General features: G+C 33.0%; 1 protein-coding gene across 2 annotated transcripts in view; it reads right to left on the minus strand.

Moving 5' to 3' along the window:
- LOC139517124 (protein SON-like) overlaps nt 1-18,328 on the minus strand; it is a 64,400-nt gene that overhangs the window by 35,947 nt on the left and 10,125 nt on the right. The gene's annotated exons all lie outside the window — the stretch shown is intronic.

Here is an 18,328-nt window from a genome sequence, read left to right on the forward strand (position 1 = left end):
TTTACGATAGTTCAATTTCAACTTTACCATCTGGAACTCTTGGTTTAATAGTTTCCTTGTGAGCAGCAACCCTCATCATTGAAATCGTGATAGGAAAAAACAAGCCCGGAAATATTGTTTCAATTTTTTAGTATCCTTACTTCAGTACTAAATGTATACCTGACGAATATCTTGTATTTATCTTTAATCTCTCCTTTGTATTTCATATTTCGTTGATATGTTTATATGAAACGTTATCATTCTTACAATAATAATTACAATAAAACATGACAATTATATGAACGTATTTTAGGAAAAAAAACGTGAGCTTGAATTATAATACAACTTTAATTTTGCATTTTAAGATATGTTCTAGAATACTTTTGATAACAAACGTCCTGAAAATGAAAGATATCGTGAGCGAATTATAGTAATTATGTGTCTAAACACAAGTAATCTAATACCTAAACCATATTAAAGCATGTTTGAAATATCTACACAAATTTAATGGAACGGATTTTTCAAAATGCGTTTATTACAGAAAATAATGTTTTTGTTAGACGAAACGCGCGTCTGGCGTATATACAAAATTTAGTCCTGGTATCTAAGATGAGTTTATTATGTGAGCCCCATGTTCATGAAAAATTTCTCTAATCCATAAAGGTATATAATTTAAAGCATGCGATATCATAGTCTTCGAAATAATTAACCCTTAAATCACTAATTTAGTAAATGAAATAAAGAACAGCGTAGAAAAGCCGACTTTATGAGTTCACAATTAGGAAGGTGAAATCATCTCTTTTGTCGTTACATGCGCCATCAATTATAAAAGGATACTTGATATTTTGCAAACAGAACAAAATGAATGAATAAAGGCAACATAAAAGTACAGGTGTTCAAAAGTCATAAATCGATTGAGAGAAAACAAATCCGGGTTACTAATTAAAACCGAGGGAAACACACAATTATAAGAGGAAAACAAAGGAACATCAGGAACACCAAAGTGCAACAAAAACAAACGCCATTACACATGAAAACGAACCATTTGATAACAACTGCCGTATTCTATGAAAATACTTAAAAATTGAAAAGACTGTTTAAGAGTTTGCAAGTCTTGTATCTAGACTTAAGAATCGTGAGTATAAGTTTTTAAGACGTATTGACCATTTGTGAATATGGAGCTGAACAGTTTGAAAGTCGTGCGCACCATTTTGAATGTCGAGCGGATACATATTCTAAAAGTCGTCCTCTGAGATTTGTTGATGATGAGCGCACAATTATAAAACCAGTCTGAATCTTCCACGAACAAAAATGTGTAATTTTTATGGCACTAATAGAGACATACTTTGAAAATAAAATTCTTTATTAACTTTTTGTGCGTAAATTTTGCAACTCCAAAATTAACACATGAAGAAACGAGTTAAACTTGTTGCGTTAGAATGTCTCAGTGACAGTATATGATAAACACATGAATATAAGTTACGTTTCTATATTCATAATACATATTTGGATGTTGTACTTTTAAAAAAGGTAATCATTTTGTTTAGTTATAGCTTTTAGTTTAGTTAAACAAAAAAATGCAGAAAAATGCACTATCAACTTTTCCCATATATTGCTCGATAGATCAACTGTCACTTCCAAAAGGCTAATTGCAAGTACAGGAATTTCTTTCAAAATAATTGTCTGGCATTTTTGCATTTATAACATCTAAAAATAAAAAGGAAAAGAATACATATCGACATGCAACATAGTATTTAATGCCAAACAGTTAACATTCCTTATCAATCAATAATTCAATATTATGCTATCATTAATCTACAGTCTCCACAAAACGGGATCCGAAATACACTCATCAAAAAATTCTAAGTACTTTAAATGATGAGAAATTGTTTTTCAGAAATTTTAAGTAAAATTTCATAACTAATGACAATTTTCTATGCACTTTGTAGATCATTTCCATTGCGAGCATGCCGTGGTTACAGTCAAAATATTGTCAGGCCTTTTCCATGTCGAACAAAATCATTTATTGCATCATTTATTGTTTCGTTTGCATGTTGTACTTGCCCATGGGCATTATGCATTATACAATCAAAGAATGATAAAATAAGTACGGTATAAAAAAAAAATGGATATCATTTATTCGGGACCAAAGAACTTTTCAGTGCTAGTTTTTTTTGTGAAAATGCTATGAAAGATATATTAATGGACCAAAACCACAATTACTTTTTTTGCAATGAATTATTCTATCAAGATTTATTTCTGAGTCCTTTTATCATGCACCACAAAATGTCATCACAATTGAACATTTTAGAAACTACTATACAACAATTTATTTAGTTAGACGACATATTATCTTGACCAAGTAAACTTGTGCAACTTGAAGTTATATCATTTTTTTCAGGATAACGTTCAAATAAACCATAATATTAAATTTTCAGAATTATTGTTGATCACTCTCTCATATCAACATGGAAATGAAATTTTTTAAACAGGCAGTTGCAAATTATCTCCCATGTTAAACGCAAACCATGTTGTTTTTTTCGAAATTGTGGGATGAACGTGGCAATTTTTACAAATGGAATAGCCAATTTTCTCTTTTATTTCAAGCATAATTATTAAGAATAAACATATACTTTCCAATCAGTGTTAAAAAAAAATAATATGACACCGGAAGTAGTATTTGTGCACCATAAGTACTTATTGTCTTCCTTTTTCGAAGAGGAGTGTGTCGATAGTTATCAAAGTTACCAGGATTATAATTTAGTACGCTAGACGCGCATTTTGTTTACACAAGACTCATCAGTGACGCTCATATCAAAATATTTATTAAGCCAAACAAGTACAAAGTTGAAGAGCATTGAGGATCCAAAATTCCAAAAAGTTGTGCCAAATACGGCTTAGGTAATATATGCCTGGGATAAGAAAATCCTTAGTTTTTCGAAAAATTCAAAGTTTTGTAAACAGGAAATTTATAAAAATTACCACATTATTGATATTCATGTCAACACCGAAGTGTTGACTACTGGGCTGGTGATACCCTCGGGGACGAAACGACCACCAGCAGTGGCATCAACCCAGTGGTGTAAATAGTTATCAAAGGTACCAGGATTATAATTTAGTACGCCAGACGCGCGTTTCGTCTACATAAGACTCATCAGGGACGCTCATATCAAAATATTTATTAAGCCAAACAAGTACAAAGTTGAAGAGCATTGAAGATCCAAAATTCCAAAAAGTTGTGCCAAATACGGCTAAGGTAATATATGCCTCGGATAAGAAAATCCTTAGCTTTTCGAAAAATTCAAAGTTTTGTAAACAGGAAATTTATAAAAATGACTACATTATTGATATTCATGTCAAAACGGAAGTGTTGACTACTGGGCTTGTGATACCCTCGGGGACGAAATGTCCACCAGCAGTGGCATCGACCAAGTGGAGTAAATAGTTATCAAAGTTACCAGGATTATAATTTAGTACGCCAGACGCGTGTTTCCTCTACATAAAACTCTCAGTGACGCTCATATCAAAATATTCATCAAACGAAACAAGTACGAAGTTAAAGAGCATTGAGAATCCAAAATTCCAAAAAGTTGTGCCAAATACGGCTTAGGTAATATATTCCTGGGATAAGAAAATCCTTAGTTTTTCAAGCAATTTCTTCTTTGAAAATGTTTTACGAATTCATTCAAAATAAAATTGAGAATTGAAATGGGAAATATGCAAAGAGACAACAACCCGACCATAGAATAGACAACAGAAGAACGTAACCAACAGGTCTTCAATGTAGCGAGAAATTCCCGCACCCGGAGGCGTCCTTCAGCTGGCCCCTAAACAAATATATACTAGTTCATTGATAATGAACGCCATACTAAACTCCAAATTGTTCACAAGAAACTAAAATTAAAAATAATACAAGACTAAATAAAAGCCAGAGGCTCCTGACTAGGGCCAGGCGCAAAAATGAGGCGGGGTTAAACATGTTTATGAGATCTTAACACTCCCCCTATACCTCTTGCCAATGTAGAAAAGTAAACACATAACAATACGTACATTAAAATTCAGTTCAAGAGAAGTCCGAGTCTGATGTCAGAAGATGTAACGACAGAAAATAAACAAAATGACAAAAATACATAAATAACAACAGACTACTAATAGTTAACTGACACGCCAGCTCCAGACTTCAATTAAACTGATTGAAAGATTATGATTTCATCATATGAATATCAGGCTCAATCCTTCCCGTTAGAGGTTTAGTATCATACCATCATAACATATATGAGCAGAACATAACGCGTGTCATGCCAATATCTGGTTTTTGAATAAATGTATTTAGTTTCGGTGCAAAGACCCTATAAGTGAATCACTATTAACGCCACAATATGCAATCTTTAATGACCTCGCAAAAGTATCGTAACTATATCCCTTCTTAATAAGTCTATTTAAAGGTTTTGTTAGTTTCTGAGGTAAATACTGACATTTTTGTACTTTATAGAGAATATTTCTATAAAAAAATGGAAAAGAAATACTTGAACGTATAAGACGTCTGCATGTTGAGCTATATTTACGAATGATGTCCTTATACCGATGATAAGAACAAAAAATTCTTTTACATATCATGGCATTTTTTTTTATATAAAACACACTAAGGTTGTTCATGAATTACTCAAAATGGAAAAGCTGTTATTATTATGTTTAATAGCCAAAAATTAGGTTACAAAGTCCACAATTCAGCCGGTTGCGACAAATAAACACGACTATTAGACTATGGTTTTATACCACTGGACTTGTGTCAACACGACCATTATGTTTTAGGGTATTACATTATTACATTTTAGCTGCAGCATAATACTCTACAGTACCAACTCACTTTAAAAAAAACATCGCAATCTTCACTTAGTTATGTATAGGACGTAACAATAGAAAAAGTAGCTTTTAAACCAATCCGATTTTCGCCTTTATAAAATGTCACGTTTCGTACAATTTAAACCGTTACATGTATGTATTTACAATATTTATCTTGAATCTAGGCGGAAACATTATGTTAATAATAGATGAAATCATGTTAATATCCAAACACGTCTGAAAGTGTGAAATATAAGCTTACCCGTCTCGCTATTTAACTGTTAGCATTAAAGCACCCAATAAATCCCAATAAATCGCATTAGAAATATCAACCCATATTATTATAAAACTATATAATGTTATGATGACTTTTCTCTCATGGGTACCCAAGATTGTTAAACACCCATTAGTGATAGTACCCTCTTCTAAACCTGATTACATCATAAGATACATGAGCCATTAGACTATTTTATGATTCTATACGAATTAACTTACAAACTAATAGACGAAAACTTGGTAATTTTGTTTAAAAAAAACCATGTTAAATATACAATATTGTTTTTATATTATTTTTATGCAATTTGAGTACACCCAATAACATTTTTATTTTTATATAAGCACCAGCCATAAATAACTAGAGGCTCTCAAGAGCCTGTGTCGCTCACCTTGGTGCATATTAAACAATGGACATAGATAAATTCATGACGAAATTGTGTGATCATGATGTGTTTGTAGATCTTACTTTACTGTACATTCTTGTTGCTACAATTATCTCTATCTATAATGAACTTGGCCCAGTAATTACAGTGGAAAATATATTCTAAAAATTTACAAAAATTTACAAAAATTTATGAAAATTGTTAAAAAATGACTATTAAGGGCATTTTACGCTATGTTCTATTTTTAGCCATGGCGGCCATCTTGGTTGGTTGGCCAGGTCACGCCACACATTTTTTAAACTAGATACCTTAAAGAAGATTGTGGCCAAGTTTGGATTAATTTGGCCTAGTGGTTTCAGAGGAGAAGATTTTTGTAAAAGATTACTAAGATTTACGAAAAATGGTTAAAAATTGACTATAAAGGTTAATAACTCCTAAAGGGGTCAACTGACCATTTTGGTCATTTGATTTGTTTATAGATCTTACTTTGCTGAACATTATTGCTGTTAACAGTTTATCTCTATCTATTATAATATTCAACATAATAACCAAAAACTGCAAAATTTCCTTAAAATTACTAATTCTGGGGAAGCCACCCAACAACAGGTTGTCGGATTCATCTGAAAATTTCAGGGCTGATAGATCTTGACCTGATAAACAATTGATTCCATGACAGATTTGCTCTAAATGCTTTGGTTTCAGAGATATAAGCCAAAATCTACATTTCGCCCCTATGTAAGATTTTTAGCCATGGCAGCCATCTTGGTTTGTTGGCCGAGTCATGCCACACATTTTTAAAACTTGATACCCAAATGATGATTGTGGCCAAGTTTGGTTAAATTTGGACCAGTAGTTTCAGAGGAGAAGATTTTTTTATAAGAATACTAAAATTTTAGAAAAATGGTTAAAAATTGACTATAAAGAGCAATAACTCCTTAATGGGTCAACTGACAATTTTGGTCATGTTGATTTATTTTTAGATCTTACTTCGCTGAACATTATTGCTGTGTACAGTTTATCTCTATCTAAAATAATATTCAAGATAATAACCAAACACAGCAAAATTTCCTTAAAATTACCAATTCAGGGGCAGCAACCCAACAACCAGTTGTCTGATTCAATTCAGGACAGATAGAACTTGACCTGATAAACACTTTTACCCCTTGTCAGATTTGCTCTTAATGCTTTGGTTTTTGGGTTATAAGCCAAAAACTGCATTTTACCCCTATGTTCTATTTTTAGCCATGGCAGCCATCTTGGTTGGTTGGCCAGGTCACGCCACACATTTTATAAACTAGACACCCCAATGATGATTGTGACCAAGTTTAGTTTAATTTGGCCAAGTAGTGTCAGAGGAGAAGATTTTTGTAAAAGTTAACGACGGACGACGACGACGACGACGACGGACGACGGACGCCGGACGCCAAGTGATGGGAAAAGCTCACTTGACCCTTTGGGCCAGGTGAGCTAAAAATTATCAAAAAGATCAAGCTTGCATCTGTATTGTCACATCTTACCGTTCCGATTTAACAACCTGAGATGAAACAAGTTGGCATGAATAATTTTGCATTCTCTTTTAATATTTTTGAGTATTCACGTATTATATCTTATTACATTGTATATCTGTATCCTCGATGCAGTTGCAAATTCTTTATTCACTAAGTTACAAATAAAACGAACTAAAGATAAAGGATACTACAGATACATTTAAGTCGGCCTCATATCTTGACTTACATCTAGATAAACTCATCATAGAAATTGACAATGAGGGTCGGTTGAAAACAAAACTTTACGACAAAAGAGATGTGTTCAGCTTTCTAATTGTGAACTTTCCATTTCTAAGTAGCAACATTCCAGCAGCACCTGCATATGGGGTATTATCTCCCAATTGACAAGATATTCCCGTGCTTTTCTTGATAGAGGGGTGCTACTCACAAGGAAGCTATTAAACCAAGAATTCCAAATGGTGAAGTTGAAACCATCCCTTCGTTAATTTTACGGACGCCATCACGAGTTGGTTGTTTCACAGATGATATCGGATATGTTCCTCACGTTGTAACTACAATCCCCTTCCCTTTCATGAATGTGACCCACCGAATAAGACTATTTACCGGATTTGTTATAACGTGAGCAACACGCGGGTGTCATATGTGGAGCAGGATCTGCTCACCCTTCCGGATCACCTGAGATCACCTCTAGTTTTTGATGGGGTTCATGTTGCTTATTCTGTAGTTTTCTATGTTGTGTCATGTGTGCTATAGTTTGTCTGTTTGTCTTTTTCATTTTCAGCCATGGCGTTTGTCAATTTATTTTCAATTTATGAGTTTAACTGTCCATCTGAGTATCTTTCGTCCCTCTTTTACAAAAATTATACTCATCCCAAAGATAGTATAATATTGAAAAATGAAACAGGGAATGCGTTATAGAGACATCAACCCGACCGAAGAGCAAAAAGCGGCACAAGGCTACCAATTGGGTGGTTAATAGTTATCAAAGGTACCAGGATTATAATTTAGTACGCCACAGCCAGAACATATGCAAAAGTGACTAAACTAAAATAAACGATGTACCGAAACAGATACTCTGTTGTAATCTAAGTTATGCAAGCGTTGAGGCTAATGATTTATACAGTTCACTTAAGTGAACAGAAATATCTGTGATGGCCAATGTATTCAATTTACAGATATGGAAGTAATAAATACTCTTTGTATTGATGTCTAGTCATAAACTTTTTTCAAATAGCAACTTTCATGTTGCACTTTCAACAAATGGTTTTTGATCGAATGTTCAGAAAAGATTTAATTGTGGTTATTAAAACCAAAGAGTTATGAACACATTTCCTGCACACTGATCACAAATTGAAATAACACGCGACAATTTTTTCTCGTGTCTATATCACCCGACAATCTAAACTTTTTGAAAAATTTTAAAAGAAATTTATTGCAAAAATTCCGCCCTAAACTTCAGGCTTACTGGTATATGAAAATTTGAAAATAATCATATTCCAGTTGCAGTATACCAAGAACACTATGCTCATTGGTGTAAATTATTGCTGATATATTTATTGGAATATGTGGTACATTGTATGTTGGATTGTGCCAGCCAAATATCGCATTTGACCAAACGACAAATGTTCCGTGTTGAAGGCCTCACTATGAATTGGAAATGAAGAACATCAATAAAATCTGATACATAGCCTTAAATATGTCTGTACACAACCAACAGATTTATTTGTCTTTATTTAATGATTAAAACACTTACCAGAACGTCAGCTTATAATTTGGTACGTCAGACTGGTATTGTGCTTACATATAACTCATTAATGGTGCTCGAGTATTAAACAGTTGTAAGGTCAACAGGAATACGAGGATGAAGAGCATTGCAAATCAATTCCCGCAAAAATAGGGCCTATTACGACTATTGCTATCTATGTCTGAGTTGGAAAAAATAGTGTTTTGAATAATTCAACATTCATAGTATGTAGCTGCAACAAATAAACGTTGGCTTGTTTAAAATATTGAGAGGATGAGTAGTATCTTTTAAGCGATCCGACGCGTATCCATTGTGTCTATTACTTAAACTATAATACATATACTGATTGTGCATAGCGACAAAAGGTTAACAGATATATTGATATTCATTTGTATAAGGTCGATTTTTATCCGACGCAGCATTATTGTTGGAACGTCTTTTCAAAATTACAGATTTTTCATTTACGATTAATATATCTCTTTTATATTTAAGTTTAAATATCCACTTCATCTTGAAACACTTCCAAGAAACAATTAATAATAAGAAGTATTCAAATAGTTGATTTAAATCTTAAAACAATATTTCAAATCAAAATCGTATGGAATTTCATTATACTGTACTGAAATTACACTAAAGAAAACCAAGGATTTATTTTCGCACCTTTGAAAGAAAAACACCCATTAAACTGGGGATTTATCTGGCTTTTTCAATAGATAGGAGTCAATTTGTAATGTTGCTGCAATTCAATTTGGAAAAAAGTATAACACAGATATTTAACTCAAAAGTAAATTAAAAAATGGAACGTCCATGAACACTGACAAAATCGAACGTACAGGCGTATTCTGGTAAATAGTTGGTTAAAGCTGGTTTTGTAGCTTTTTAAACCTCTCCGCTATGTTGAAAACAATTGGGTGACAACCCAAACATACATAATAGATTTAGTACCAATGTTTAGGAGCCAGAAGCCTGATGATTTCAGTTACATTTCGAGAGATTCAATAATTCTCTGTTAGTTTAAATGCCAGAGACATTCTTGTGTCGTAGTGGAACAATTCATTTTCGACTTACTTGCCAATTGTAGCAAATAGAAGGGGTCCTTGCTATTAATTAATTGGTCTGATACAAAACAAATGTAAAAAATTAAGAAATGGCTGAATAGTGTTGAATGCAACATTATCAATATTCCATACCAGCAGATAGTGTGTGTGCTTGGTAAACAAAAATAAACGTTTGAATTACCAACATCAAAGAATATTATAAAATACCAATGAAAAAACAATATTATTTAATTGAAAATATTGACAATTCAAATACTTCCTGATTTTTTACAGCAATGTTGTTTATAACGATCACATATTTTGGCATGATCTATGTTTATTTTATCGATTCTTTGATTAAACATATTCATAAGGTTACACAAAAGAGCCTGGAGCGCTCAATTGTTCAAATATGCTATTTTCATATATTATTTTTCCCTTATTACAATCAGTTATATTTGCTTATTTGTATATCTTTTTTAGTTTCATTTTTGTAGGTTTAGTTAGGATGATCATTTTAATGCGTACAGTTATACCTATCTATTAAAGTCTTTGAGATTCAAGAAACATAAAATTTAAACATCAACATTTAATGCAAACACATCTTAATACTAGTGTGACAACTTGTCCATGCAGATCTTATTTTGCTGACTTAGTTTGCTTTTTCCAGCTTCTCAGCAGTTAATGTACATTTTTAAGTTAACCCGTGACTACTGATTTGTAGATCTAATTTCGGAGAACAATTTTGTTTAACTATTATTGTTTGAGCAAAAATTGCTAAAATAGAAAAGAAAATCATCTTTCGAAATCAAGGTTGCCTATCAGTAGTCAATCTCGGTAATGTTGAATTATTATTTACAATTTCTCTTTATCTATTATAGCTTCTGCAAATAAAACAAAAGATAAACTAATCTTCCAAGTCAATAAATCCTTAAAACGGACCAATTGCCATCTCCTCCGTTTGTGATCAATCAAATCCTCGGATAGACTTCTTTTAAGTAGATACCATAAGAACTATTTAGGTTAGGTTAAGTTTGGTATCTTCTCGATTAGGTGTTTCGTAGGAGTAGATTATGACATGTGACGTACGACAATTACGGATGCAAAGTGATTGTAAAAGCTCTCATGGTCTGTTAAGCCATGTGTTATAATTGATTTATCAAAGATAAAAGGCGTTTAACACTGTAATAACATCTTTTTTACTGTTTTGTGTGGTTCTTAAATTGCTTTTGTTATTAATAAATTCAAACGTAATTAAAGGAGGGGCGAAAGATACCAAAGGGACAGTTAAACTCATAGATCGAAAATAAACTGACATCGCCATTGCTAAAAAAGAAAAAGACAAACAGACAAATAATAGTATACAAGACATGTTTCGGTTCTTACGCATCCTTGGCCTTCAAATAATCGGCTTTGATCGTTCCTGATGAAGGAAAACCGAGAAAAATGGTTTGGATGCATGCAATTTATTACGCGTTGTTTTCATTTTTTACAGCATCAAATATCATAACGGACGATTATTGTAATCTAAAACTACGTAACTTGGTCACTGGTCACTGAGAATATTTGTCTCAATGATGGCAGTAATAACACATCTTCATATTTTTAAAAATATGAAAAAAAATGTCTTATCTCATTTATCTTACAGTTCATGTAAAAAATACAATTTGTAAAGGTGAAATAATTGATTGTAAGTTGTTTGTTATATGTCCAGTGACAACCTTGCATGCACGTTGTGGAAGTTAAACAACCAACAATCAATCAATACATAGATATAAGAAGATGTGGTATGAGATAACTCTCCAAAAGGGAGCAAATGAATCAGACATTATCAGTGGTGTGTCATCTTGTGGCCTTCAACAATAAGCAATGTTTGCGGGATTCGAATCTCTTTCTAAGAAGGAACAGTAGTGTACCAGTACAACATAAGAACGAACTATAAAAATCAGTTGAAAAGGCTTAAATCATCAGATGGATACGAATTGAAAAAAAATCTAACCAACATAGAGTTGACGTGACCAAGTACTTGTACATCCCAACAAAAAAGGACACTTATAACAGATCTTAGAGTACTCACAACTACTCACAACTAGTTCAAATGTACTAACAACTAATAAAAAAAATCACGCATCCAAAACTAAATTGTCAATCAGTACACATCCAACATTCTATGGATTTATGGTAAGAGGTTAAAAAAAAGTCATAAAAACATGATCTTGTGCAATGTCACGATACAGGATTCGACAGATTATAGATCCTTGAAAATTCATATGTATATAACAATAATATTTAGTTTGTTTTTAATTAACATATATAAGATCAATATTGATACCAATAAAAACATTATTCAAAGATCTAATGGCTGTGTTGAGTTTGTTAACTTTCAGAATAAGTTTATTTGAACAATCGATAAGTGTACCAGGATCGTTTCTAAATTTTCAGGCACGGTAAACAACGTCTCCGTACAAATTATAATGTGCTATCTCGTTTGGAAAAAAGGTACAACCAAAGGAGTATGCTCGATAAAGTCCTAAAATGGCCCCCTTTTTTAGCGTAAATTTCAAATTCGGATTTATTTACCAATATCACGATAAACTGTAGCTAATACATATTGGGAAGAATAATTTATTTGTGGTAACGAAATCTCTGACTTTCTACATATATTACGTTCGTTTAGAAATTTAAAACAACACAACAGACACGGACATAGCGAAAGAGTTGTGAAATTTAAACCTCATAATATAGTGCCAAAGGAACATCACCATCCAAAAAAGGAAAATTAACAATAGGGAACGAAAAATCGTCCCTGTGTCGTTGTTAAGTGTAGAGTTTCACGTGTTATTCTGTTATATCAACATCTAGGATTTTTAATATTGCCATTTAAAGCGGGAAGTCTCTTAAGTGAACGTTTACTGCCGGTGTCCTATAGCCATTCTTCCCCCATGCCAAATTTTCCGGGGGGAAAGACTGGATCGATCCAATATTTCCCCAGGAAAAATTGGCATGATCCTACTTTTCCCCTCAGCGTTATGGGGGGAAAACCAGGATCAGGCCAATTTTCCCCCCACAGTTAGCGTGAGAAGCTAAATTTTCCGCCTTGTAATGTAACGTCGGCGACGTCACGGTAAGAACTTTTTATGAAAAAAAAAGAATAGTCACTTTTCTTCTATCAGTTTATAGTTACCAAAGCTTCATCGTACGACTATACATTTGACAGGTATTTATAGAGATATATATGTTACATTTATACACAAGAAACACAATCTGATGTGATGATCACATCCATTCTCTTTCGTGAACCCTTGGTATCATTAACTAGATGAATACAATTACTTTAGCCACTTCTGGTCAAGTAGTAGATTTTTCCCAGGACAGACGTCTATGATGTCTCCAAAGTAATATGGTGAAATTACTTCACATGATAAGTCATGCAAAGTATAATTACTAAGTAATAGAACTCACCAAACGCACGGATAGAGATGCATACTCGTCGACTTAAAGCTTTAATTCAGAAGAAGAAGTCCGATACGGATGAAACTTAATCCAACCCAGAGAAGATATGAACACCCTCTCTAGCCAGCACGGGAGACGTAGAAGTACAAGGACTAACCACAGTATAGTTTGAGCTGTACAAGATCTACAAAAAAAATCCAACCTGCCCTACAGATGCATAGGGTCGAACACTTTCCAGCACTCATGATACAAATTCGACGTGGTAGTAAGTAATTAAAGGCCGCTGGTACCGTACGGCATTTCACAATGAGAAACCATCATAAATCATAGTCAGCTAAAATGCCCCGACCATAAAATTGTGAAAAAATTGAAACAAAACTAACGCACTTATTTATAAGAAAATAATTTACGAAAAAAACATGACCGACATGAAACGACAACAATCACTGTCACATGTTCCTGGCTTTGGAATAACACATAAATAATGTGGCGGCCTTAAACTCAACTCTCCTCCAACCGCAAGAAAAACTGTGAAATATCATCAGCAATTGACTTCACTAAAATGTTAGTACGGTGCACCATAATCACTTACATAAAAACAATAGACACAAAGCACCGAAATGAAAGTAAAAAGTATTCGCTTTTTACACTGACTGAAAGGTATTTCAAAGCTAGTAAAAATGTAGTCTAGTCGGACTAGGGGACAAAGACAGAATGGTAAACATGTAAACAGACTGATAAAATCGTAGACAGACTTGTGTAAATTTGAATGAACAACAAATTTGTATACAACTAAATATAATTCTAACACTGTTCGGTTTAATTTCCAGACATGCATATACATATATTGAAATCTATATCATGGGGGGAAAGATTGGCATTGGGGAAAAGTTACTATATGTATACGTATTGTCAACTTTCCGCAGGGGAAGAATGACAATGATCCAAAATCTCCCCGGGGGAAACATTGACTCATGCCAGTCTTTCCCCCGGGGGAAAACTGGCATGGGGGAAGAATGGCTATATAACACCGGAACGGTGAAAGTCTAAGGAATGGCCTAGTCAACCCTTAGGAATTATGATTTGGGATTTTAGAAAATTAATTCAGCATATATGCATCTGTACGATGTACACATGATGTTCCAATGATTATCATAACTCTTGAGAGCATTGATACCTTTTTAGACTTATCTTTGTAAAGTTTTTTGAATTATACAAATTGAAAAAGAACTTTTAAGTATAAAAAATTTTCATCATTAATATCTTAGTACAAATATTTCATTTACACAACAAATTGATGATGAAAAATGTTTTTTTCAAATTTATTTCCTCTACTTTGTGTTTTATTATCGTTAAAATAATAATTATAGTCGTATCATAAAATGTTAATCATATGTTTTCTTTTAATCTAGAAAATGAAAGAATGCTTTCATATAGGACATAAAATATAAATTAAACTAGGCTGGTTAGGTTAACCTTAGAACACTTTAATACACAGTTCAAAAAGTATCAAAGGATAGCTCTTCGCGATCCATAAAGTCTGTGTTTGGAAATATTATAGGCCGTGTCAAAGGGTACTTTCAAAAACTAGGCCCTAGTCTATGAACTAAATTCATCTAACGGTTACAAATAAAATGTCAAACACATGCATCAAAAAGTTGTCACTGTAATTTTTTTATGAAAAGGGCACATAGAAGAATAGGTTACGCCAGCTCTAGGTTCAATACCAACCAAAGAGCCGCATGAGGGAATAAAGTTAACAAGCATGGCCCTAAAAGTATTCCGTACGAAACGACTATTTTTATTTAAAAAAATAAATGTTAACATTTCAAATTAGCGAAATATCTCTTTTATAAGATAATTTAAAAACAGTCTTAACTAAATGATTTTCATTGATTTTACGTGAAGCAACAGTACGCGGATTTTCACAGCTGCTTGAAATATGACTTGTATTATACAAAATTTATTCCTAGTTTTATTATTCATTGGATTGATATCATACTTTATAAAAGTAAACCGTTTTAGTTCAATAATAACATTAACGGTACCAATTTTCCTGCACCAGATGCGCATTTCGACAATACATGTCTCTTCATTGATGCTCATGGCCAAAATATTTGAAATCCAAAGCGTATATAAAAGATGAAGAGCTATAATCCAAAAGGTCCAAAAAGTATTGCCAAATTCATGAAAGGAATCAGAGCTTTGCATGAGGGAGATACATTCCTTAATTTATAATAATTTCTAACATTTTGTAACAGCAAATTTTAATAACACAAAACAATCCGTATTTTCATGCCAGTACCGAAGTACAGTCTTCAACACAGTGCCTTGGCTCACATCGAACAGCAAGCTACAAAGGGCTCAAAAAATGACTAGTGTAAACCATTCAAACTGGGAAAACAACGGTAAAGGCTAAAGTTAGATGAAGGTGTAATGAAAAAGTGTTTTTTTACTCCTACATTATTGTTTTAAGTAAACTTTAAACGTTCGAGTCGTAATTCCTGTTCTCTTCGGATTGTTAATTGCAAGTTATATCTTAACGATAAATATAGATTATACTACTGCATCGAGTGTGATACGATATTTATCCACTCGAGACAGTTAAATTTTCAAATTTAAAATTTAACTGTCGAGAGTGGAAAAATATCGTATTACACGAGATTTGGTGGTAGAATTTGTTTCTCTAATAATTTTCAAACTATATGCAAGCAAACGTATTCCTTCTTTTCGAATGATCTGCAAAAAGATGTGTTCTTTCTTTGTGACGTCATCAGGCATGGTCGCCTCTTTTCATGCCGTCACAATAGGAAATTCAGAGGAAAGCAAGGAAATTCGACGTCATAATCGGATTTTAACCAATGAAGAACTGAGATCAAACGAACTACACGTTGATTAATTTTGTTTATACAATACGTGAAAGAAGGGATAAATTGACGAAGAGTAAGATAAACTATTATATAAGAGAAAGGCAAACGATACCACAGGGACATTCAGACTCATTAGTCCAAAATAAAATGTTGACAATGCCACTACCAAAAGAAAGAAAAAGACAAACAACAGCATATATGTATAATAACAAAAACACAGTAAGTTGAGAAGTGGATATATTGGTCCTTAAAAGGATTCTTTACTACTAATGTTTTAAATCCTTATTTGTTGTATGTTTAAGTTAGTTTAACAAAAACTCTCCCTCTGTTGTCAGCAAAATGAACAACTCCCAAAATAATAGTTAAAAAGCACAATAGAAAACAATACGTCTAATAAATAAAATTGAGAATGGAAATGGGGAATGCGTCAAAGAGACAACAACCCGACCAAATAAAAAACAACAGCAGAGGGTCAACAACAGGTCTTCAATGTAGCGATAAATTCCCGCACCCGGAGGCGTCCTTCAGCTGGCCCCTAAACAAATATATACTAGTCCAGTGATAATGAACGCCATACTAATTTCCAAAATGTACACAAAAAACTAAAATTAAAATAATACAAGACTAACAAAGGCCAGAGGCTCCTGACTTGGGACAGGCGCAAAAATGCGGCGGGGTTAAACATGTTTGTGAGATCTCAACCCTCCCCCTATACCTCTAACCAATGTAGAAAAGTAAACGCATAACAATACGCACATTAAAATTCAGTTCAAGAGAAGTCCGAGTCTGATGTCAGAAGATGTAACCAAAGAAAATAAACAAAATGACAATAATACATAAATAACAACAGACTACTAGCAGTTAACTGACATGCCAGCTCCAGACTTCAATTAAACTGACTGAAAGATTATGATTTCATCATATGAACATCAGGCACAATCCTTCCCGTTAGGGGTTTAGTATCATACCATCATAACATATATGAGAAGAACATAACCCATGTCATGCCAACAACTGTTTTTAGAATAAATGTGTTTAGTTCCGATGCAAAGACCGTATCAGTGACTCAATATTAACGCCAAAATATGCAATCTTTAATGACTTGACAACAGTATCGTAATTATATCCCTTCTTAAGTCTATTCAAAGGTTTTGTAAGTTTCTAAGGTGAATACTGACACCTTTGTGCTTTATAAAGAATATTTCCATAAAAAAATTGGATGTGAAATACCTGAACGTATTTGAAGTCTGCATGTTGAGCTATATTTACGAATGATGTCTTTATACCGATGATAAAATTTAGTAAATGTTTTGACTAGTTTGTGATATCGAAAACCCTGGTGTAATAATTTTTCAGTAATACATAAATTTCTCTCGTTAAAATCTAAAACATTGTTACATACACGAGCGAATCGTACAAGTTGAGATATATAAACACCGTAAGATGGTGACAAGGGAACGTCACCATCTAAAAACGGATAATTAACGATCGGAAATGAAAAATCATCCCTTTTATCATAAATTTTAGTATTCAGCTTTCCATTAGTGATATAGATATCAAGATCGAGAAAAGGGCAGTGGTCATTGTTAGTATTAGCTTTATTTAAAGTAAGTTCAACAGGATAAATTTCATTAATATACATACTGAAGTCGTCATTATTGAGAGCCAAAATATCATCCAAAGTATTATTAAATTTGTTTATCAGATGTTGTTTCGATGGGTCTTTGCTTATTTTTGTCATAAATTGTAACTCATAACAATACAAAAACAGGTCCGCAATAAGTGGTGAACAGTTAGTCCCCATTGGAATTCCGATAATCTGACGATATACGAAATCCCCAAAGCGAACAAAAATGTTATCTAGTAAAAATTCAAGGGCATATATAGTATCAAAGCATGTCCAATTAACATAGTTGTTTTGTTTATTGCTACTAAAAAATGACCTAAAAGAGTTTGAACATATATATTCACATTCTGATCTTTTGAATGCCCATTTAATTAGGTGTGTGAATTTTTTCTTAATGAGAATGTGAGGCAATGTGGTATACAGGGTAGAAAAATCAAAACTTTGAACAGATTCAAAATCACCAATATAAGCATGCAATTTATCAAGTACTTCCAACGAGTTCTTGACACTCCAAAAGTAATTTATTCCACTATTTTTGAAGGCCTTATTTGAACAATTTATTATCAGGTTTTTAATTGTACCAAGTGTGCTGGTAAGAAGAATAGACAA

This window comes from Mytilus edulis, chromosome 3 (genome assembly GCF_963676685.1).
Source record: "Mytilus edulis chromosome 3, xbMytEdul2.2, whole genome shotgun sequence".
Lineage (NCBI taxonomy): Eukaryota > Metazoa > Mollusca > Bivalvia > Mytilida > Mytilidae > Mytilus > Mytilus edulis.